Source organism: Aegilops tauschii, chromosome 3 (genome assembly GCF_002575655.3).
Source record: "Aegilops tauschii subsp. strangulata cultivar AL8/78 chromosome 3, Aet v6.0, whole genome shotgun sequence".
Classification (NCBI taxonomy): domain Eukaryota; kingdom Viridiplantae; phylum Streptophyta; class Magnoliopsida; order Poales; family Poaceae; genus Aegilops; species Aegilops tauschii.
In genome coordinates, this window is record NC_053037.3 from 409,110,115 (window position 1) to 409,136,318 (window position 26,204).

The following is a 26,204-nucleotide window of genomic DNA, read 5'->3' on the forward strand; positions in this document are numbered from 1 at the left end:
TCCGAAGCGAAGAACTAATCTTCGATATCGTCCCATTCCGCAACGGCTATCACGCTCTGCTCGGACGAACCGCATTCGCTAGATTCAATGCGGCGCCGCATTATGCTTATCTTAAGCTGAAGATGCCCGGTCCACGTGGCGCCATTACGGTAGACGGAAATACGGAGCGCTCCCTCCGTACAGAGGAGCACACCGCCGTCCTAGCAGCAAAAATACAGAGTGGCCTTCTCAAGCAGCACTGTAATCCGGCTGCCGAGCCCCTGGATACCACTAAGAAGGTCCAAACTATACTGCAGCAGGACAACTCGGCTCGTCACGGGTCAAACTAGCAAAATTCGGCCCCCGCCCAAGCCCATACGAGGCAATGGTATTCATACCGCGAGCACATACGCTACGCACCCACGGGTACGGACGGAGGCACAACTCGCCCGCGATCCATAGTACGGATTGATAGACCCTGGGATTCGCACGATTCTGCTTTTTTCCTTTTTATGGATTTTTCTTCTCTTTTTCAAGGTCTATACGGACGACCCGCTTACAGAACACACCAAGGAGGCAACGAGCTCTGGCGTACAAGGGACCCCCAGGTGGTTCCTAATAAATGATTACCATACTTGTTTTACATACCCGTATGCAGCTCGCCCTTGGTTAGGGCATTTTTCAATAGCCTTGCTTGCTTATCGCATTACTTGTACAAAGTACGCCTTGACGTACTGATTACATTACAACGGTGAATAAACGATGGCATCAACCCACTACTTCATTTTTTCCTGTTTTCTCACCTCGATATCTATTATTCCTTGCACACGTACATCATGATACGTACTAATCCGCCAGGGGCTTAATTACAACCCGCATCACGGCAATAAAAGTCCGAACACTTTTATAGTTCAGTTCGGCACCCCGAACTTATAGCATTATATGCATCGGCTCCGAATCATGTCTTTGGTCAATAGTTGGGTTGCCTGGCTCCTGTGCTTACTACCTTACGTTCCGCTATATCAGCTAGGGTAGTAAAGTTAGAACTACTGCGATTGTGTCCCGGTTCTTCCGGACGAGCACCTCAGTAGAGAAAGCCGAAAACTGACTGTCATGATGCGGCGAGAGCCGGTCAGCTGTTCGAGAGGTTCCAAATCGTTAGAGATTTTTCCCGCTTCTCGCGAAGAATCGTTTTCCCCGATTAGGCGTGTATAGCGCCCCTAATTCGGCCTTCCGAATACCAGGGGCTTCGCCAACTTTATCAACTGTCAAACTCTTATGGCTAAGTGGGGGCGGTAAAGGCCGCATAGTCTGATTGCCTTGTTCGTCGTGCTAAACACCTCCTTTAAGGACCAGAGTGTGGAGTAAAGAGTGTTTAGGTTTATCCCGAACACCCCCGTACTATCTACGTGGGTCAGAAGCCGACGACTGGTCATCTCTTAGATTAAATAAACGACCGCACAGGAGGTAAAATTTAAAATCATAAACATTATACTACATAACATCTTTGTTCCATATTACAGGGCAAGATAATACACATGTTCTTATGGGAATATAATATCCTTCGAACATTGCGCCGCCGCAAGGTGGGATCCCTCAAGGACACCTTCAAAATAATGCTCGGGTCGACGATGCTCCTTGCCCTCCGGCGGTCCCTCGGTCATCAGCTTCCTGGCATCTAGCTTTGCCCAATGCGTCTTGACGCGAGCAAAAGCCATACACGCACCTTCAATGCAGACCGACCGCTTCACGGCTTCGAGCCGCGGACAGGCACTCACAAGCTGTTGCACAAGTCCGAAATAACTGCCAGGTGTACGATCGGCAGGCCACAGCCGGACTATCAGGTCCTTCATGGCCAGTTCGGCCAACCTATGCAGTTCGACCAGCTGCTTTAGCTGGTCGCTGAAGGTCACTGGATGTTCGGATCCCAGATATTGGGACCAGAACAGCTTCTCTGTCGACATCTGTTCTTCGGCTTTGTAATGCTCGGCCGCGTCCGACACACTGTGCGGCAGACCTGCAAATGCCCCTGGAAAACCAAAATTCAGGACAAGCACAAGGGACGTTTTCTCTACATATTTTCTCGGCATGGTGACAGACTAACCCGCCACAATTTTCTGGGCTACTTGAATCTCCTGGAGGGCGCTCTGGGCCTCGGCTCGTGCATCCTGCACGCTCGGCGAGCCTTCGCCAATTCTGACTCCCGCGACTTAAAATCACGCTCCAGGGACTCAAATTTCTCTATCGCGCCCTGGAGCTATTGCTGCGCCTCGCCAACCCGGACCTCCTGCTTCTCGCGCAAAGCTTGTTTCTTGGCCGCTTTGTCCTCGGCCTCGGCTAGCGCCTTCTTAAGGGTTGCCACCTCGGTTGTGGCTCCTAATAAAGTTTATGACACTTTCAGTCCGGTCGGATTATTCATTTTTTCAAAATGTACCCACGGGTTACTTCATACCTTGGCTATCTTCCACCTGCTTCTTCACACGGCCGAGCTCCTCCTCGACCTGCTCCAATTTCTGCTTCAGTCCGGAGACCTCCGCAGCATGAGCAGTGGCAGCCTACAGCGATACCTGCTTATTCACATAGACAACTCATGTTAGACTCCTGCGAGTTTTGATCCTATGTCAGGCTTTTCTTACCGAACACCAAATAGTGTATCAGGGGCTACTGTCTATACTGTGATATTTTTCTTATAATCACATTACTTACCTCAAAGCCTCCTAGAAGGCTAGTACAGGCTTCAGTCAGTCCGCTTTTAGCGAACTGAACCTTCTCTATTACCGTGTCCATAAGGACACGATGTTCATCCACGATAGAGGCACCTCGCAGTGCCTCCAGCAGATTATCCGGTGCCTCTGGTTGGACAGAGGTCACCGGTGGAACAGGCACGCTCCCTCCTTGGGGGGAATGCCATTCGTTGAACCCCGGAGCCGTATAGATTTTTGGGATGGTATCTGGCTGAGGTCCGAAGGGAGCTCGGACCCCTTCACCAGTCTCCATGGGGGCTTTTTCCCCCATGTGTCCGGTGTGCAAGGAGTCGTCCTGAGGCGTCATCCCGATGATCTCCGGAACCTCCCCTGGCCTGGGAAGGCCTTTCTGGACACCACCTCATCATCACCCCTGGGTGAGACGGAATGAACAGGTGGCGGAGATATGCTAGCCATCTCCTCTATGTCCAGCGAATCCTCTGTCGAGGATCGCGAGGAGTCGCCGCGCGCCGGGCTGCAATGAAGAAAGTTTACCATATGTCAATATTACAAACCTGGAAGGCCAGACTTCTGTGAATTCCGGTACTTATGAAGCGGCCCGAGGCTTGGTCCGGCGTGGTCCTTCCGGACTGCTGTCGACGTCCCATGCGGAGTTATCCGCGAGGGAGCCTTTAACCCTTTTAGGCGCTTCCGCCTCCGGGCTTGTGGGGGCCGCTCTCTTCTTCCTCCCCGCTTCAGGTGGGGAGTCATTTTCTTCTTCCTCTTCATCGTTGTTGTCAGTTGACGAAGAGGAAGTCTCGCTTTCGGACGTCTCGTCCGGAGTGCTTCTCCGGCGAAGGTCCTTCTTGGCCCCTTGGGCCGCCTTCTTAGCCGTCTTCTCTGGCACCTCATAAGGCGCGGGGAACAGCATCTTCAATAATGGAAATACCTGGTCCTCGGGTAGCGGAGCCGGACAGTTGATCTTCTCGGCCAACTTAATCCAGGCCTGAAATTGGAGAAAGGAAGCTTAAGTTTTCCCTAAAAAATATGCTAGTAGGGGGTATTCCTTGAAAACATTAAAGAAACTGACCGGATTGGGCAGACGCTTTAAGCTAAGCCCGCGGTCTTCGGTCGTAGGCGGTGGCGTCTCGCCGGCCTTAAAGAGCCCCTTCCAGATTTCTTTGTGCGTTGTGCCGAAGAGCTCCAGCAGCGTCTGGTGCTTGTCCGGCTTGAACTCCCACAAACTACAAGTTTGGCGCTGGCACGGAAGAACCCGATGAACAAGCATAACCTGGACTACAGTGACAAGCTTGATCTTATTCTCTATCATGTTCTGGATGCACGTCTGGAGCCCTGTCAGCTCGGCCAAGGGACCCCAGGTTAGGCCCCACTCTTGCCAAGAAGTGAGCCGCATCGGGACTCCAGATCGGAATTCGGGGGCCGCCACCCAGTTCGCGTCGCGCGGCTTGGTGATATAAAACCACCCTGATTGCCACCCCTTCACCGTCTCCGCAAACGAGCCTTCGGGCCAGGTGACGTTAGGCATCTTGCCTACCATGGCGCCTCCGCACTCTGCTCGTTGACCGTGCACTACCTTCGGCCTCACATTGAAGGTCTTCAGCCACAGGCCGAAGTGAGGCGGTATGCGGAGAAAGGCCTCACAAACGACGAAAAACGCCGAGATATTAAGGATGAAGTTGGGGGCTAGGTCGTGAAACTCGAGCCCGTAGTAAAACATCAACCCGCGGACGAATGGGTGAAGAGGGAACCCAAGCCTACGGACGAAGTGCGTAAGAAACACAACCCTCTCGTGGGGCTCGGGAGTAGGGACGATCTGTCCCTTGGCCGGGAGTCAATGGGCGATCTCTTTGGCCAGATATCCGGCCTCCCGGAGCTCCCTGATATCCTTCTTCTTGACAGAGGAGGCCATCCACTTACCCCCAGCTCCGGATCCGGACATCCTCGAAGTACTTTCTCGAGTGAGGAAAAAACTGAAGCTTGGGTGTTGGAACTCAAGGACGGAAGGGCTGAGGAAGAGGAAGGGCGTGGGTGAAAGAAGGGAATCCTTAGCCCTTTTATAGAGGCCGCGAATGTCAAGCGCTTTCCCACTCGCCTTAAACTCGCCTGTTCCCAATGGCCGTGCAAATGGCGCGGTTGGGTTACCCACGCCCGCATTGATGAGAATCCCGCAATAAGGGGACACGATCTCTGCTTCGACAAGACGTTCCAATAGCAACCGCGTCTCACAACGTGGGGTGGCAGATGAAAACGGTTCAAGATGATAACCGGATAGGCGTAGCGTCATAAAAACTGTTAGCAGATTAGATTCGTGCAAATATTATGTTCTCTCTATGGTTGTGTGTGGAATGCGTTGCAGGTTCGGATACAATCATCGCATCCGAAGACTATCTTGGAGTTCGGAAGAAGGGGAACCCGCCTTGCAATGCCGAAGACAATCTGCGCGCCGGACTCCTCGTCATTGAAGCCAGGTTCAGGGGCTACTGAGGGAGTCCTGGACTAAGGGGTCCTCGGGCGTCCGGCCTGTTATCCATGGGCCAGATTGATGGGCTATGAAGACACGAAGACCGAAGACTATACCCGTGTCATGGATTGGACTCTACTTGGCGTGGAAGGCAAGCTAGGCGGTTGATTATGAAGATTCCCTCTTATGTAACCGACCTCGTGTAACCCTAGATCTCTCGCGTGTCTATATAAACCGGAGAGCATAGTCCGGATAGGACAGATTCATTACCATATACTCATGGGCTAGACTTCTTGGGTTTAGCCATTACGATCTCGTGGTAGATCAACTCTTGTAACACTCATATCCATCAAGATTAATCAAGCAGGAAGTAGGGTATTACCTCCATAGAGAGGGCCCGAACCTGGGTAAACATCGTGTCCCCCGTCTCCTGTTACCATCGATTCTAGACGCACAGTTCGGGACCCCCTACCCGAGATCCGCCACTTTTGACACCGACAGTAAGCAGTATGACTATTATCGCCCACAACTCTTTGTGTTCTACTCGTGCAAATCATCTACGCATAGACCTGGCTCGGATGCCACTGTTGGGGAATGTAGCATGCAATTTCAAAAAATTTCCTACGATCACGCAATATCTATCTAGGAGATGCATAGCAACGGGAAGGGGAGAGCGTGTCCACGTACCCTCGTAGACCGAAATCGGAAGCGTTTAGTTAACGCGGTTGATGTAGTCGAACGTCTTCACGATCCAACCGATCCAGGTACCAAACATACGGCACCTCCGTGTTCAGCACACGTGCAGCTCGATGACGTCCCTCGAGCTCTTGATCCAGTAGAGGGTCGAGGGAGAGTTCCGTCAACATGATGGCATGGTGACGTTGTTGGTGATGTGATCCGTGCAGGGCTTCGCCTAAGCACTACGACGCTATGACCGGAGGAGTAAACTGTGGAGGGGGGCACCGCACACGGCTAAGAGAAATCTTTGTGTACCTTTGGGGTGCCCCCTGCCCACGTATATAAAGGAGGGGAGGAGAGAGGCCGGCAGCCAGGAGGGGCGCGCTATGGGGGGAATCCTACTTGGACTCCTAGTCCAAGTAGGATTCCCCCTTTTCCTTTCTCCACCGGAGGGAAAAGGAAGGAGAGGGAGAGGAAGAGGGAAAGGGGGCGCCGCCCCCTCCCCCTAGTCCAATTCGGACTGCCATGGGGGGGGCTACCCCTTGCGGCTCTCCTCTCTCTCCACTAAGGCCCAATATTTCCCCGGGGGGTTCCGGTAACCCCTCGGTACTCCAGTAAAATACCCGAATCACCCGGAACCATTCCAATGTCTGAATACTACCTTCCAATATATGAATATTTACCTCTCGACCATTTCGAGACTCCTCGTCATGTCCGTGGTCTCATCCGGGACTCTGAACAAACTTCGGTCACCAAAACGCACAACTCATAATACAAATCGTCATCAAACGTTAAGCGTGCGGACCCTACGGGTTCGAGAACTATGTAGACATGACCAAGACACATCTCCGGTCAATAACCAATAGTGGAACCTGGATGCTCATATTGGCTCCTACATATTCTACGAAGATCTTTATTGGTCAAACCGCATAACAACATACGTCATTCCCTTTGTCATCGGTATGTTACTTGCCCGAGATTCGATCGTCGATATCACCATACCTAGTTCAATCTCGTTACCGGCAAGTCTCTTTACTCGTTTTGTAATGCATCATCCCGCAACTAACTCATTAGTCACATTGCCTGCAAGCCTTATAGTGATGTGCATTACCGAGAGGGCCTAGAGATACCTATGCGACACACGGAGTGACAAATCCTAATCTTGATCTATGCCAACTCAACAAACACCTTCAGAGACACCTGTAGAGCATCTTTATAACCACCCAGTTACGTTGTGATGTTTGATAGCACACAAAGTGTTCCTCCGGTATTCGGGAGTTGCATAATATCATAATCAGAGGAATATGTATAAGTCATGAAGAAATTAATAGCAATAAAACTAAACGATCATAATGCTAGGCTAACAGATGGGTCTTGTCCATCACATCATTCTCTAATGATGTGATCCCGTTCATCAAATGACAACACATGTCTATGGTTAGGAAACTTAACCATTTTTTATTAACGAGCTAGTCAAGTAGAGGCATACTAGGGACACTCAGTTTTGTCTATGTATTCACACATGTACTAAGTTTTCGGTTAATACAATTCTAGCATGAATAATAAACATTTATCATGATATAAGGAAATATAAATAACAACTTTATTATTGCCTCTAGGGCATATTTCCTTCACTTCTTGATCTCGTTTAGCTTCCTCAAAGGCCATAAGATCAGCGAACCGCACCGACAATACTCCTAGTTTGCTCAGTCCACATGAGAAAGTGTCATCCATCAATATCGGTGAAGCTCTGATCTTCGGTATTTCGTTGACGTCGCATGGGAGGAAATAGTTCCTGAGGTGTTCCAAGTTCCACGACCCATTACCGTTTAGCAGCTCCGACAGAAAACAAACTCTACATCACCCTTAGCTTGTGATAGGTTTTTTAGGAGTGGAGTCTAGGAATACAACTATCACGCTACTGTTGGGGAACACAATAATTTCAAAAAAATCCTATGATCACGCAAGATCTATCTAGGTGATGCATAGCAACGAGCAGAGAGAGTGTATCCACGTACCCTCGTAGACCGAAAGCGGAAGCGTTTAGTAACGCGGTTGTTGTAGTCGAACGTCTTCGCGATTCAACCAATCAAGTACCGAACGCACGACACCTCCGCGATCTGCACACGTACAACTCGATGACGTCCCTTGAACTCTTGATCCAGCTGAGGCCGAGGGAGAGTTTTGTTAGCATGACAACATGGAGACGGTGATGATGAAGTTACCGGCGCAGGGCTTCGCCTAAGCACTACGATGATATTACCGAGGTGTAAAACTGTGGAGGGGGGCACCGCACACGGCTAAAGATCAACTTGTGTGTCTACGGGGTGCCCCCTCCCCAGTATATAAAGGAGGGGAGGAGGAGGCCGGCCGGACACAAGGGGCGTGCCAAGGGGGGAGGAATCCTACTCCTAGTAGGAGTAGGTTTCCTCCTTTCCTAGTCCAACTAGGAGGAGAAGGAAGGAGAGGGAGAGGGAGAGGGAAAGAGGGGCCGCGCCCCCTCCCCTTGTCCTATTAGGACTCCCCTTGGGGGGCGCCACCTCCTGGCCGCAGCCCTCTCTCTCCCCTAAGGCCCACTAAGGCCCATAACTTCCCGGGGGGGGTGGGTTCCGGTATCCCTCCGGCACTCCGGTTTTATCTGAACTCCCCGAAACACTTCCGGTGTCCGAACAACATGGTCCAATATATCAATATTTATGTCTCGACCATTTTGAGACTCCTCGTCACGTCCGTGATCTCATCCGGAACTCCGAACTACCTTCGGTACATCAAAACACATAAACTCATAATACCGATCATCATCGAACGTTAAGCGTGCGGACCCTACGGGTTCGAGAACTATGTAGACATGACCGAGACTCATCTCCGGTCAACAGCAAATAGCGGAACCTGGATGCTCATATTGGCTCCCACATATTCTACGAAGATCTTTATCGGTCAAACCGCATAATAACATACGTTGTTCCCTTTGTCATCGGTATGTTACTTGCCCGAGATTTGATCGTCGGTATCATCATACCTACTTCAATCTCGTTACTGGCAAGTCTCTTTACTCGTTCCGTAATGCATCATCCCAACTAAATCATTAGTCACATTGCTTGCAAGGCTTATAGTGATGTGCATTACCTAGAGGGCCCAGAGACACCTCTCCGACAATCAGAGTGACAAATCCTAATCTCGATCTATGCCAACTCAACAAACACCATCGGAGACACCTATAGAGCATCTTTATAATCACCTAGTTACATTGTGACATTTGATAGCACACAAAGTGTTCATCCGGTATTCGGGAGTTGCATAATCTCATAGTCATAGGAACATGTATAAGTAATGAAGAAAGTAATAGCAACAAACTAAATGATCATAGTGCTAAGCTAACGGATGGGTCTTGTCAATCACATCATTCTCTAATGATGTGATCCCGTTCATCAAATGACAACTCATGTCTATGGCTAGGAAACATAACCATCTTTGATTAACGAGCTAGTCAAGTAGAGGCATACTAGTGACACTCTGTTTTGTCTATGTATTCACACAAGTACTATGTTTCCGGTTAATACAATTCTAGCATGAATAATAAACATTTATCATGATATAAGGAAATATAAATAATAACTTTATTATTGCCTCTAGGGCATATTTCCTTCAGTGTCCCACTTGCACAAGAGTCAGTAATCTTGATTACATAGTAATTATTCTAACACCCATGGAGTCTTGGTGCTGATCATGTTTTGCTCGTGAGAGACGCTTAGTCAACGGGTCTGCAACATTCAGATCCGTATGTATTTTGCAAATCTCTATGTCTCCCTCCTTGACTTGATCGCGGATGGAATTGAAGTGTCTCTTGATGTGTTTGGTTCTCTTGTGAAATCTGGATTCCTTCGCCAAGGCTATTGCTCCAGTATTGTCACAAAAGATTTTCATTGGACCCGATGCACTAGGTACGACACCTAGATCGGATATGAACTCCTTCATCTAGACTCCTTCATTTGCTGCTTCCGAAGCAGCTATGTACTCTGCTTCACACGTAGATCCCGCCATGATGCTTTGCTTAGAAATGCACCAATGACAGCTCCACCGTTCAATATAAATACGTATCCAGTTTGTGACTTAGAGTCATTCGGATCAGTGTCAAAGCTTGCATCGACGTAACCATTTACGTTGAGATCTTTGTCACCTCCATAAACGAGAAACATATCCTTAGTCCTCTTCAGGTATTTCAGGATGTTCTTGACCGCTGTCCAGTGATCCACTCCTGGATTACTTTGGTACCTCCCTGCTAAACTAATAGCAAGGCACACATCAGGTCTGGTACACAACATTGCATACATGATAGAACCTATGGCTGAGGCATAGGGAATGACTTTCATTTTCTCTCTATCTTCTGCAGTGGTCGGGCATTGAGTCTGACTCAACTTCACACCTTGTAACACAGGCAAGAACCCTTTCTTTGCTTGATCCATTTTGAACTTCTTCAAAACTTTATCAAGGTATGTGCTTTGTGAAAGTCTAATTAAGCGTCTTGATCTATCTCTATAGATCTTGATGCCCAATATATAAGCAGCTTCACCGAGGTCTTTCATTCAAAAACTCTTATTCAAGTATCCTTTTATGCTATCCAGAAATTCTATATCATTTCCAATCAATAATATGTCATCCACATATAATACTAGAAATGCTACAGAGCTCCCACTCACTTTCTTGTAAATACAGGCTTCTCCAAAAGTCTATATAAAATCATATGCTTTGATGACACTATCAAAACGTTTATTCAAACTCCGAGATGCTTGCACCAGTCCATAAATGGATCACTGGAGCTTGCACACTTTGTTAACATCCTTTGGATCGATAAAACCTTCGGGTTGCATCATATACAACTCTTGTTCCAGAAATCCATTCAAGAATGCAGTTTTCACATCCATTTGCCAAATTTCATAATCATAAAATGCGGCAATTGCTAACATGATTTGGACGGACTTAAGCATCGCTATGGGTGAGAAGGTCTCATCGTAGTCAACTCCTTGAACTTGTGGAAAACCTTTCGCAACAAGTCGAGCTTTGTAGACAGTAACATTACTGTCGGTGTCAGTCTTCTTCTTGAAGATCCATTTATTCTCTATGGCTTGCCAATCATCGGGCAAGTCAACCAAAGTCCACACTTCGTTCTCATACATGGATCCCATCTCATATTTCATGCCCTCAAGCAATTTCGCGGAATCTGGGCTCATCATCGCTTCCTCATAGTTCGTAGGTTCGTCATGGTTAAGTAACATGACTTCCAGAACAGGATTATTGTACCACTCTGGTGCGGATCTTACTCTGGTTGACTTATGAGGTTCAGTAGTAACTTGATCAGAAGTTTCATGATCGTTATCATTAGCTTCCTCACTAATTGGTGTAGGAATCACATGAACTGATTTCTGTGATGAACTACTTTCCAATAAGGGAGCAGGTACAATTACTTCATCAAGTTCTACTTTCCTTCCACACACTGCTTTCGAGAGAAACTCCTTCTCTAGAAAGGATACATTCTTAGCAACGAATATCTTGCCTTCGGATTTGTGTAGAAGGTGTACCCAACAGTCTCTTTTGGGTATCCTATGAAGACACATTTCTCCGACTTGGGTTGGAGCTTATCAGGTTAAAGCTTTTTCACATAAGCATCGCAGCCCCAAACTTTAAGAATCGACTACTTTGGTTTCTTGCCAAACCACAGTTCATATGGTGTCGTCTCAACGGATTTAGATGGCGCCCTATTTAATGTGAATGCAGCTGTCTCTAAAGCATAACCCCAAAACGATAGCGGCAAATCAGTAAGAGACATCATAGATTGCACCATATCTAATAAAGTGTGGTTACGACGTTCGGACACACCATTACGTTGTGGTGTTCTGGGTGGCGTGAGTTGCGAAACTATTCCGAATTGTTTCAAATGAAGACCAAACTCGTAACTCAAATATTCTCCTCCACGATCAGATCGTAGAAACTTTATTTTCTTGTTACGATGATTTTCCACTTCACTCTGAAATTCTTTGAACTTCTCAAATGTTTCAGACTTATGTTTCATCAAGTAGATATACCCATATCTGCTCAAATCATCTGTGAAGGTAAGAAAATAACGATACCCGCCGCGAGCCTCAACACTCATCGGACTGCATACATCAGTATGTATTATTTCCAACAAGTCTGTAGCTCGCTCCATTGTTCCAGAGAGCGGAGTCTTAGTCATCTTGCCCATGAGGCATGGTTCGCAAGCATCAAGTGATTCATAATCAAGTGAGTCCAAAAGCCCATCAGCATGGAGTTTCTTCATGCGCTTTACACCAATATGACCCAAACGGTAGTGCCACAAATAACTTGCACTATCATTATTAAACTTATATGTTTTGGCTTCAATACAATGAATATGTGTGTCACCACTATCGAGATTCAGCAAAAATAGACCACTCATCAAGGGTGCATGACCATAAAAGATATTACTCATATAAATAGAACAATCATTATTCTCTGATTTAAATGAATAACCATCTCGCATCAAACAAGATCCAGATATAATGTTCATGCTTAACGCTGGCACCAAATAACAATTTTTCAGGTCTAAAACTAATCCCGAAGGTAGATGTAGAGGTAGCGTGCTGACGGCGATCACATCGACTTTGGAACCATTTCCCACGCGCGTCATCACCTCGTCCTTAGCCAATCTTCGCTTAATCCGTAGCCCCTGTTCCGAGTTGCAAATATGAGCAACATAACCAGTATCAAATACCCAGGCAGTACTGTGAGCATAGTAAGGTACACATCAATAACATGTATATCAAATATACCTTTCACTTGGCCATCCTTCTTATCCACCAAATACTTGGGGTAGTTCTGCTTCCAGTGACCAGTCCCTTTGTAGTAGAAGCACTCAGTCTCAGGCTTAGGTCCAGACTTGGGCTTCTTCACTTGAGCAGCAACTTGCTTACCGTTCTTCTTGAAGTTCCCCTTCTTCCCTTTTCCCTTTTTGTTGAAACTAGTGGTCTTGTTGACCATCAACACTTGATGGTCCTTCTTGATTTCTACCTCCATAGCCTTTAGCATCGCGAAGAGCTCGGGAATTGTCTTATCCATCCCTTGCATATTATAGTTCATCACAAAGCTTTTGTAGCTTGGTGGCAGTGATTGAAGAACTGTGTCAATGACACTATCAACCGGAAGATTAACTCCCAGCTGAGTCAAGTGATTGTGGTACCCAGACATTTTGAGTATATGTTCATTGACAGAACTATTCTCCTCCATTTTATAGCTGTAGAACTTATTGGAGACTTTATATCTCTCAATTCGGGCATTTGCTTGAAATATTAACTTCAACTGCTGGAACATCTCATATGCTCCATGACGTTCAAAACATCATTGAAGTCCCGGTTCTAAGCTGTAAAGCATGGCACATTGAACTATCGAGTAGTCATCAGCTTTGCTCTGCCAGGCGTTCACAATGTCTGGCGTTGCTCCTGCAGCGGGTCTTGCACCTAGCGGTGCTTCCAGGATGCAATTCTTCTGTGCAGGAATGAGGATAATCCTCAAGTTATGGACCCAGTCCGTATAGTTGCTACCACCATCTTTCAACTTAGCTTTCTCTAGGAACGCATTAAAATTCAAAGGAACAGTAGCATGGGCCATTGATATACAACAACATAGACATGCAAAATACTACCAGGTACTAAGTTCATGATAAATTAAAGTTCAATTAATCATATTACTTTAAGAACTCCCACTTAGATAGACATCCCTCTAATCATCTAAGTGATCACGTGATCCAAATCAACTAAACCATGTCTGATCATCACATGAGATGGAGTAGTTTTCAATGGTAAACATCACTATGTTGATCATATCTACTATATGATTCACGCTCGACCTTTCGGTCTCAGTGTTCCGAGGCCATATCTGCATATGCTAGGCTCGTCAAGTTTAACCCGAGTACTCTGCGTGTGCAAAACTGGCTTGCACCCGTTGTATGTGAACGTAGAGCTTATCACACCCGATCATCACGTGGTGTCTTGGCACGACGAACTATCACAACGGTGCATACTCAGGGAGAACACTTATACCTTGAAATTTAGTGAGTGATCATCTTATAATGCTACCGCCGTACTAAGCAAAATAAGATGCATAAAGGATAAACATCACATGCAATCAATATAAGTGATATGATATGGCAATCATCATCTTGTGCCTTTGATCTCCATCTCCAAAGCACCGTCATGATCACCATCGTCACTCGCTTGACACCTTGATCTCCATCGAAGCATCGTTGTCGTTTCGCCAACTATTGCTTCTACGACTATCGCTACCGCTTAGTGATAAAGTAAAGCAATTACATGACGATTGCATTTCGTACAATAAAGCGACAACCATAAGGCTCCTGCCAGTTGCAGATAAATTTTACAAAACATAATCATCTCATAAAACAATTTATATATCATCACGTCTTAACCATATCACATCACAACATGCCCTGCAAAAACAAGTTAGACGTCCTCTATTTTGTTGTTGCAAGTTTTACGTGGCTGCTACGGGCTTAGCAAGAACCGTTCTTACCTACGCATCAAAACCACAACGATTTTTCGTCAAGTGTGCTATTTTAACCTTCAACAAGGATCAGGCGTAGTCACACTAGATTCAACTAAAGTTGGAGAAACAGACACCCACTAGCCACCTGTGTGCGAAGCACGGCGGTAGAACCAGTCTCATGAACGCGGTCATGTAATGTCGGTCTGGGCCGCTTCATCCAACAATACCGCCGAATCAAAGTATGACATGCTGGTAAGCAATATGACTATTATCGCCCACAACTCTTTGTGTTCTACTCGTGCATATAACATCTACGCATAGACCTGGCTCGGATGCCACTGTTGGGGAACGCAGTAATTTCAAAAAAATTCCTACGATCACGCAAGATCTATCTAGGTGATGCATAGCAACGAGCGGGGAGAGTGTGTCCACGTACCCTCGTAGACCGAAAGCGGAAGCGCTTAGTAACGCGGTTGATGTAGTCGAACGTCTTCGCGATTCAACCGATCAAGTACTTCTATGATAAAAAAATCATGACAGAAAATTGGCTTTTCGTCCTGGGCGGCCCGGAGATGCAGCTGCATGACATTCTTTGGGCCGTCCATGACGGAAAAAACCATGGTAGTAACGAGGGCGAGGAAAATATCGGGGAGTTACCGGTTACGGTGGTTGGTCGGGGGCCGAGCGATGCGTGTTTCTCTCGTACGTACGCGCGTGTGTGCGAGTCGTTGGGCTCTAACTGAACCCGAGCGAGGCGTTGGGCTCTAACTGAACCCGAGCGATTGCACTGCAGGCTACGCGTTACTGAACCCGAGCGATCGACCGATCCCTTGCTGTTAACTGAACCCAAGTAACTGAAGCTGATCGATGCTGCCTCTGGATGAACAGTGAGCGTTGTTGAGGGGGTTTGGATGAACAGTTCTAGGTGGGGGGTTGGATGAACAGGACCCCGTGGTAGTAGAGGTCGTTGCCGCTGGATGAATAGTACCCCTGATCGATCGAGCCGGTGGATGAACAGGACCCCGTGGAGGGCTGGATGAACAGGACCCCATGGAGGGCTGGTTGAACAGTAGCCAGTGGAGGGCTGGTTGAACAGTAGCCGGTGGAGGGCTAGATGAATAGTAGCCCATGGAGGGGTGGTTGAACAGGACCCCGTGGAGAGGGCTGGCTGAACAGTAGCCGGTGGAGGAGCGGTGGAGGCTGGATGAACAGGAGCCCGTGGATGAACAGTCGCAGGTGGAGGCTGGAGGAGGTCGACGTTGGATGAACAGGAGCCCGTGGAGGTAGTCGACGGTGGATGAACAGTAGCCCGTGGAGGCAGTCGACGGTGGAGATGAACAGGTTCCCGTGGAGTCCTGTTTTGCGGTACGCCACACCCCTCTGGTTGAACAGGACCCCCGTTTCGACCGTAGCGCTCCAACACAAGTCCGTTTCCTCCGTTTTGCGGTACGCCACACCCCTCTCGATCAACAGGACCCCGTTTCGACCGTTTTGCGGTACGCCAGAGCCCTCCCGATGAACAGGATCCCATTTCGACCGTGGCCAGTCGAACACAAGGCCGTTTCCTCCGTTCGACGGTACGCCAGGCATCTTTCCATCGCCTGTTCCGTCCAAGCAGGTTGGCTCCTGATGAACAGCATGCGTTCCATTGCCTCCCGATGAACACGACGCATTCCGTTGCCTCCCCATGAACATGACGACGACACAGTTTCTCCGTTCCGACCCAACCATGTATACGAGTCCTGGCCGTACGTATGCGCGAGTAGGCGTTCGAGACCCCGCCCGTATGTACGTACGTGGCCGTATTTACTTTCTTGCACCCTGGCCACTGTACATACGTGTACATGCTACGTGCGCGCCTCTATTACGACACGTGCCCTTCCTTACACGGCCATGGTTCATCGCTGCAGCTTGCAGACAGACCGATCGACTAGTATGTAAGTACACGTTCGCGACCAGAATGACAACGCTATGTACGCTTCGACCGGGTGGGTCCCGACTGTCACACACTTCCTTGCGTGCGAAGATGTAGCTGGTGGGTCCCAACAGTCAGGGGGGCGAATCATTTTTTTGCCCGTAATATGGACGCACTTCCTTGCGTGCGAAGATGTAGCTGGTGGGTCCCAACAGTCAGGGGGGAAACTTTTTTTCGCAAAATACGGTGGCCCGTCCGATGGGTCCCTGCTGTCAGGTGGAGGAATAATTATTTTGCGCGTAATAAGGAGGCACTTCCTTGCTGCGGCCGTGGATCCAGCTGTCAGCCTCTCAACATACAGTACTCTTCCGATGGAAGTCGTTGATTGACCACATTGACCACGCCGCGCCGAGAGAACCAAGGCGGTGGATGAAGATGAGGCCTAGGAAGGGAATGACGTGGAGCCGGGGAAGACACGGCAGTGGATGCCCACGCGGAGAGGAGTACGAGGGTTCACTGGTTCGGCTGCGGTGTGAGGCTGTCGTCGCCGCAGGGCCTGGCCAGCGATGGGAGTAGTAGGGGGCGGTGAGGCCTCCGCGGCAGCACAGTTGGCCACGGGAGGCAAGAGCACGCGGTGGTTTGGACGGCTGGAGCAAGAAAATCAGAGGTTGAATAAGCAGGAGGACCGTTGGATGTTAACAGTCCAACGGTCATTGGTGATAGAATCGTTTGTTGACTAAGTTGACAAAGCCCATCCGTCCGCGTCAACTTAGTAGGCCCACAAGTCAGCCTCCCACTATGGTGGGTCCCAGCTAGCAGGGGGAGTATTCATTTTTTTGTGCGTAATAAGGAGGCACTTCCTTGCGTGCGAAGATATATCTGGTGGGTCCGAGCTGTCAGCGGGAGTATTCATTCTTTTTGGCATAATAAGGAGGTACTTGCTTGCGTGCGGCCATGGACCATGTGGGTCCTAACTGTCAGGCTCTCCATGTACGTCTCTCTTCCGATGTTGTCGTTTGCTGACAACGTTGACCACGCCGTGCCGAGAACACCAGCGCGATGGACGACGGCGAGACCCAGGAAGGGAATGACCCGGAGGCGGCGAAGCCACAGCAGTGGAGGGATGTGGGTGAGTAGAGGGATGGCCTGGCCAGCGGTGGGAGTAGTAGGGGGCGGTGAGGCCTGCGCGGCAGCACAGCCGACCACGGGAGGCAGGAGCAGGCGGTCCCGCCGGCGCTGGATTTGGTGGCTAGAGCAAGAAGATCAGAGATTGAAGAAACACGACGGCCGTTGGATTGGCATCCAACAGTTACGTCTGCTAGAATCGTTTGTTGTCGTATATAATAAGTAAAAAAAATCTTGCGTACGCGTCAACTTAATAGGCCCACAAGTCAGACCATTCCCTACTTTTTTAATAATTTATATATAGCTCATTGCAACTTCTTATGCAATTTATTGCTGTCCTTTTTTGTTGGCCAGGGCCAAGGCTAAAAGTTTAAACGACATTTCGCATATTTCTGTGGTTCCAAACTATTTTTAATACCAAAATGTCGAACCAGATTTAAAGTACTTTGAATATATATTTGAATTAGGTTAAAGCCTAGTGAAATTGGAATATAAAAATGTAAAAAAATCAGAAATTATAAAGTAATTGCCAATTTGTCATCTGTTTTTTATATTTATAGCCCATTTCATATTACTTTCAAGATTTGCAGGCATCTTGAAAGGGGTCCAGCCCATCAGGGCGTAGAAAAATAAGTAGGCCTGGATTGGGTATTCTTCAGTAAAAATAAACTAGGCTCATTTTCAGAAAACAAAAAATAGCTGGGCTGGTCATGTGGTGAACATAAATATAAGCCTGGGATAGACAGGCCACAGTCCAGTTGAAACCCTGCTCCGTCTCAACAATAAAAAAATAATGCTCGAGTAGCTACGTCCCACGTGTCAGCCAATCTTGTACTGTTCTATCATCTATTGACAATATACGCTGACAATGTCATGGGTCCCAGATGTCAGGAAACCACTAGCAGGAAGCATTTTCTTTTTCCATACGCTGACAATGGAGTATATATATATAACACAAAAAATGAGGAACTTCCTTGCGTCCGGCCATGGACATGGTGGGCCCCTACTGTCATCCTCTCCACATACAGTCCTCTGCCGATTCCTCTTGTTTGTTGATCATGTTGACAACGCGAGAGGGCGGCACCGCGGCGAGCGCAGCAAAGCACGCGGAGGATGACGGCGAGGCCTCGGATGTCGGTGTTAATGATTTAGGAGACGGTGGGGCGGCGATGCGTGCGCTGAGGCGCAACCAACCGTGGAGGCGGAAGCAGGCGGCCCCGCCGGCGCTGGTTTGGTTTTGGCGGCTGGAGGAAGAAAGGACTGATGCTACCTCTTGAGCATGCATTGGTTTTCCCTTGAAGAGGAAAGGGTGATGCAGCAAAGTAGCGTAAGCATTTCCCTCAGTTTTTGAGAACCAAGATATCAATCCAGTAGGAGGTTACACGCAAGTCGCCTCGTACCTACACAAACAAATAAGAACCTTGCAACCAACACGATAAAGGGGTCGTCAATCCCTTCACGGCCACTTGCAAAATTGAGATCTGATAGAGATAATAAGATAAATATTTTTGGTATTTTTATGATATAGATTGGAAAGTAAAGATTGCAAAATAAAAGACGAAAGAAATAGTAAATTGATAGGAAAATAATATGATGGAAGATAGACCCGGGGGCCATAGGTTTCACTAGTGGCTTTTCTCAAGATAGCATAATTTACGGCGGGTGAACAAATTACTGTCGAGCAATTGATAGAAAAGTGCATAGTTATGAGAATATCTAGGCATGATCATGTATATAGGCATCACGTCCGCGACAACTAGACCAAAACGATTCTGCATCTACTACTATTACTCCACACATTGACCGCTATCCAGCATGCATCTAGAGTATTAAGTTCATAAGAATAGAGTAACGCATTAGGCAAGATGACATGATGTAGAGGGATAAACTCAAGCAATATGATATAAACCCCATCTTTTTATCCTCGATGGCAACAATACAATACGTGCCTTGTTGCCCATGCTGTCACTGGGAAAGGACACCGCAAGATTGAACCCAAAGCTAAGCACTTCTCCTATTGCAAGAAATATCAATCTAGTAGGCCAAACCAAACTATTAATTCAAAGAGACTTGCAAAGATATTTCAAATCATACATATAAGAATTTAGAGAAGAACGAAATATTGTTCATAGATAATCTTGATCATAAACCAACAATTCATCGGATCTCGACAAACACACCACAAAAAGAATTACATCGAATAGATCTCCAAGAAGATCGAGGAGAACTTTGTATTGAGATCCAAAGAGAGAGAAGAAGCCATCTAGCTAATAAGTATGGACCCGAAGGTCTGTGGTAAACTACTCACACATCATCGGAGAGGCTATGGTGTTGATGTAGAAGCCTTCCGTGATCGATTCCCCCTCTGGTGGAGTGCCGGAAAAGGCCCCAAGATGGGATCTCACGGGTACAGAAGGTTGCGGCGGTGGAAATAGGGTTTCGTGTTGCTCTCGGATGTTTTGAGGGTATATGAGTATATATAGGTAAAAGAAGTAGGCCGGTGGAGCCACGAGGGGCCCACGAGGGTGGGGGCACGCCTACCCCCTGGGCGCGCCTCCCTGCCTCATGGATTCCTCGTTGCTTCCTTGACGTCCATTCCAAGTCTCCTGGATTGCGAAACACTGAAATAGGCAAAAAAACAGCAATTTGCACTGGGCCTTCGGTTAATAGGTTAGTCCCAAAAATAATATAAAAGTGCATAGTAAAGCCCATTAAACATCCAAAACAGATAATATAATAGCATGGAAGAATCAAAAATTATAGATACCTTGGAGACGTATCAAGCATCCCCAAGCTTAATTCCCGCTCGTCCTCGAGTAGGTAAATGATAAAAACAGAGTTTTTGATGTGGAATGCTACCTAGCATAATTCTCAATGTAATTTTCTTTATTGTGGCATGAATGTTCAGATCCGAAAGATTCAAGATAAAATTTTAATATAGGCATAAAAATAATAATACTTCAAGCATACTAACAAGCAATCATGTCTTCTCAAAATAACATGGCCAAATAAAGTTATCCCTACAAATTCATATAGTCTGGCCGTGCTCTATCTCCATCACACAAAATATTTAAATCATGCACAACCCCGATGACAAGCCAAGCAATTGTTTCATACTTTTGATGTTCTCAAACTTTTTCAATCTTCACGCAATACATGAGCGTGAGCCATGGACATAGCACTATATGTGGAATAGAAGGGTGGTTGTGGAGAAGACAAAAAGGAAGAAGATAGTCTCACATCAACTAGGCGTATCAATGGGCTATGGAGATGCCCATCGATAGATATCAATGTGAGTGAGTAGGGATTGCCATGCAACGGATGCACTTGAGCTATAAGTGTATGAAAGCTCAACAAAAGAAACTAAGTGGGTGTGCATCCAACTCGCTTGCTCACGAAGACCTAGGGCATTTTGAGGAAGCCCATCATTGGAATATGCAAGCCAAGTTCTATAATGTAAAATTCCCGCTAGTATATGAAAGTGACAACATCGGAGACTCTCTATCGTGAAGATCATGGTGCTACTTTGAAGCACAAGTGTGGTAAAAGGATAGTAACATTGTCCCTTCTCTCTTTTTCTCTTAATTTTTTATTTGGGCTTCTTTGGCCTCTTTTATTTAATTTTTTTCGTCCGGAGTCTCATCCCGACTTATGGGGGAATCACAGTCTCCATCATCCTTTGCTCACTTGGGACAATGCTCTAATAATGATGATGATCACACTTTTATTTACTTACAACTCAAGAATTACAAATCAATACTTAGAACAAAATATGACTCTATGTGAATGCCTTCGGCGGTGTACCGGGATATGCTATGAATCAAGAGTGACATGTATGAAAGAATTATATAGGTGGCTTTGCCACAAATACGATGTCAACTACATGATCATGCAAAGCAATATGACAATGATGAAGTGTGTCATAATAACGGAACGGTGGTAAGTTGCATGGCAATATATCTCGGAATGGTTATGGAAATGCCATAATAGGTAGGTATGGTGGCTTTTTTTAGGAAGGTATATGGTGGGTGTATGATACCGGCGAAAGGTGCGCGGTATTAGAGAGGCTAGCAATGGTGGAAGTGTGAGAGTGCGTATAATACTCAACATTAGTCATAAAGAACTCACATACTCATTGCAAAAATCTATTAGTTATCGAAACGAAGTACTACGCGCATGCTCCTAGGGGGATAGATTGGTAGGAAAAGACCATCGCTCGTCCCCGACCGCCACTCATAAGGAAGACAATCAATAAATAAATCATGCTCCGACTTCATCACATAACGGTTCACCATACGTGCATGCTACGGGAATCACAAACTTTAGAACAAGTATTTCTCAAATTCACAACTACTCAACTAGCATGACTCTAATATCACCATCTTCATATCTCAAAACAATTATAAAGAATCAAACTTCTCATAGTATTCAATGCACTTTATATGATAGTTTTTATTATACCCATCTTGGATGCTCATCATATTAGGACTAATTTTATAGCCAAAGCAAACTACCATGCTGTTCTATAAGACTCTCAAAATAATGTAAGTGAAGCATGAGAGATCAATAATTTCTATAAAATAAAACCACCACCATGCTCTAAAAAGATATAAGCGAAGCACTAGAGCAAAATTATCTAGCTCAAAAGATATAAGTGAAGCACATAGACTATTCTAATAAATTCCGATTCATGTGTGTCTCTCCAAAAGGTGTGTACAGCAAGGATGATTGTGGTAAACTAAAAAGAAAAGACTCAAATCATACAAGATGCTCCAAGCAAAACACATATCATGTGGTGAATAAAAATATAGCCTCAAGTAAAGTTACCGATGAACGAAGACGAAAGAGGGGATGCCTTCCGGGGCATCCCCAAGCTTAGGTTTTTGGTTGTCCTTGAATTTTACCTTGGGGTGCCTTGGGAATCCCCAAGCTTAGGCTCTTTCCACTCCTTATTCTATAATCCATCAAATCTTTACCCAAAAACTTGAAAACTTCACAACACAAAACTCAACAGAAAATCTCATGAGCTCCGTTAGTATAAGAAAACAAATCACCACTTTAAGGTACTGTAATGAACTCATTATTTACTTATATTGGTGTTAAACCTACTGTATTCCAACTTCTATATGGTTCATACCCCCTGTTACTAGCCATAGATTCATCAAAATAAGCAAACAACACACGAAAAACAGAATCTGTAAAAAACAGAACAGTCTGTAATAATCTTGATCAAACGTATACTTATGTAACTCCAAAAATTCTGCAATAAATTGGTGGACGTGAGGAATTTGTCTGTTAATTATCTGCAAAAAGAATCAACCTAAAATCACTCTCCAGTAAACAATGGCAGCTAATCTTGTGAGCGCTAAAGTTTCTGTTTTTTACAGCAAGATCATAAAGACTTGACCCAAGTCTTCTCAAAGGTTCTACTTGGCACAAAACACTAATTAAAACATAAAACCACATCTAAACAGAAGCTAGATGAATTATTTATTACTAAACAGAAACAAAAAGCAAGAAACTAAAATAAAATTGGGTTGCCTCCCAACAAGCGATATCGTTTAACGCCCCTAGCTAGGCTTAAAGGCAAGAATAGATCTAGGTATTATCATAATAATGGTAAGGCAAATCGCGAAAACTCATCTCATATTCCCTACGTTCAGCAGCAAGTTTTCTTTGTGGCAAGCAAAAGTAATCAAAAGGGCTAAATTTAATGGGACGAAAGTCCCCAAGATCAAGCTCGGGAGGTATGGGTTCCTCCTTTGGCCCTTTATATTGCACAACCAATTCATCATTATAAGCATTCTTTTGGCAAAAATTCATGAGCCTTTGCTCGAGAGAAAAACCTAACCCATTGTTCCGAATAGCAAAATCATCATTGAGTTCAGAAATTCTATCAACTAGAACATCAGTAGGAACCTTCTTTCTAAGGTTTTCATTGTAAGCAACATGATCTAAAGATCGTAAATGCATTAAGTCTTATTGATTAAAAAGGATAGCTTCTATGGGAGGACGACAAGCGTCCACCCTATAATGCGCAAAAATTTCATTGGCCTCTTTCATTATAAATCAGAACACATGTGCCAAAAAGATAGTAGCTGCACGCTTAACAGAAGAATGCTCGATATTGGAAAACTCTAGAAAAATCCTTTGTATGCAAGGATGCATATGAATAAATTGTCTTTCAAGTTCAACTATGAGCAAAGATATAGCGTCCGCAAGACTACTAGTTCTATGAAGAATAGACCCACCCATAGTGGGCAGGGTGCCGGCACAAGTAAAGAAATCTTGAATAACTCCTTTTCCAATAATATTACCACTACCAATCCGAAACTTTTTAGTGTGTAAAATAGTAGGATCTTCATGAGGATCATCAAAAGCATCAAAGTTTTCCATGTTATTACCACTATCAATGATAACCTCCCCAATTTCAGACATGATGGCAGCAAATTGCACAAAGAACAAACACACAGGAAGCAAGCGAAAAGAGACGAACGGAATAACAGGGCGAATAACACGGCAAAGGTGAAGTGGGAGAGAGGAAAACGAGAAGCAAATGGCAAATAATGTAATGCGAGGGATAAGAGTTTGTGATGGGTACTTGGTATGTCTTGACTTGTGTGTAGATCTCCCCGGCAACGGCGCCAGAAATCCTTCTTGCTACCTCTTGAGCATGCGTTGGTTTTCCCTTGAAGAGGAAAGGGTGATGCAGCAAAGTAGCGTAAGTATTTCCCTCAGTTTTTGAGAACCAAGGTATCAATCCAGTAGGAGGTTACACGCAAGTCGCCTCGTACCTACACAAACAAATAAGAACCTTGCAACCAATGCGATAAAGGGGTTGTCAATCCCTTCACGGCCACTTGCAAAAGTGAGATCTGATAGAGATAATAAGATAAATATTTTTGGTATTTTTATGATATAGATTGGAAAGTAAAGATTGCAAAATAAAAGACGGAAGAAATAGTAAATTGATAGGAAAATAATATGATGGAAGATAGACCCGCGGGCCATAGGTTTCACTAGTGGCTTCTCTCAAGATAGCATAATTTACGGTGGGTGAACAAATTACTGTCGAGCAATTGATAGAAAAGTGCATAGTTATGAGAATATCTAGGCATGATCATGCATATAGGCATCACGTCTGCGACAAGTAGACCGAAACGATTCTGCATCTACTACTATATTACTCCACACATCGACCGCTATCCAGCATGCATCTAGAGTATTAAGTTCATAAGAACAGAGTAACACATTAGGCAAGATGACATGATGTAGAGGGATAAACTCAAGCAATATGATATAAACCCCACCTTTTTATCCTCGATGGCAACAATACAATACGTGCCTTGCTGCCCCTGCTGTCACTGGGAAAGGACACCGCAAGATTGAACCCAAAGCTAAGCACTTCTCCCATTGCAAGAAAGATCAATCTAGTAGGCCAAACCAAACTGATGATTCGAAGAGACTTGCAAAGATATTTTAAATCATACATATAAGAATTCAGAGAAGAACCAAATATTGTTCATAGATAATCTTGATCATAAACCCACAATTCATCGTATCTCGACAAACACACCGCAAAAATAATTACATCGAATAGATCTCCAAGAAGATCGAGGAGAACTTTGTATTGAGATCCAAAGAGAGAGAAGAAGCCATCTAGCTAATAACTATGGACCCGAAGATCTGTGGTAAACTACTCACACATCATCGGAGAGGCTATGGTGTTGATGTAGAAGCCTTCCGTGATCGATTCCCCCTCCGGCGGAGCGCCGGAAAAGGCCCCAAGATGGGATCTCACAGGTACAGAAGGTTGCGGCGGTGGAAATAGGGTTTCGTGGTGCTCTCGGATGTTTTCAGGGTATATGAGTATATATAGGCGAAAGAAGTAGGTCGGTGGAGCCACGAGGGGCCCATGAGGGTGGGGGGCGCACCTACCCCCTGGGCGCGCCTCCCTGCCTCGTGGCTTCCACGTTGCTTCCTTGACGTCCACTCCAAGTCTCCTGGATTCACTACAAAAAAAATACACTTCCGTGATGATACGTGTTTGTCACAGTAGTTCGCGTTTTTTGTCATGCATGTACATCCATGACAAATTAATGACAGAATCAAGATAGTCATACTTGTGCTGTCGTAGAAGTGTTCCATGACATTACCAAAATTATCATCACGGAAGTGTCCACTTCCATGACGATAAATCGCGCGTCACAGAAGTGCTTTCGTCAAGGGTGACCGACACGTGGCATCCACCGTAATGGAACGCCGTTAAGCTATCGGGTCGGGTTTTGGATCCGATAACCCGTTAACAGCCCCGACCAATGGGGATTTTCCACGTGTAAAATCATCATTGGCTAGATGAAACATGTGTCGGCTCATCGTTGGGACAGATGTCATCCACTCACTGGATAGAAGGCGCCTATGATACGTCGACACGTGGCACGGCCCAATAGTGGCCCATTCCTGTGAAAAGGCCGGCCCGTTTGACTTGGTCAAAAGCTGGCGGGCCGGCCCATGGAAAGCGTGTTAACGGACTGTTCGCATATAGCCCATTTACAGCCCGCTAACCCAAGGCCCGTTACGCCCTATCCGAATTAGGCCCAGTAGCGTCATCTGGGCCATCCAATATGATTCCAGCCCGTTTTCACTTCTGGCCCATGTATAGCCCATGACGTCTTTCGGCCCATATGAGGCCCTGTGTAACTCTTGGCCCATTAGCGGCCCGTGCTGAAACTGGCCCGTAATGAACAGTGTATTACTTTACACCCAATTATCGGCCCGTGGTGAAACT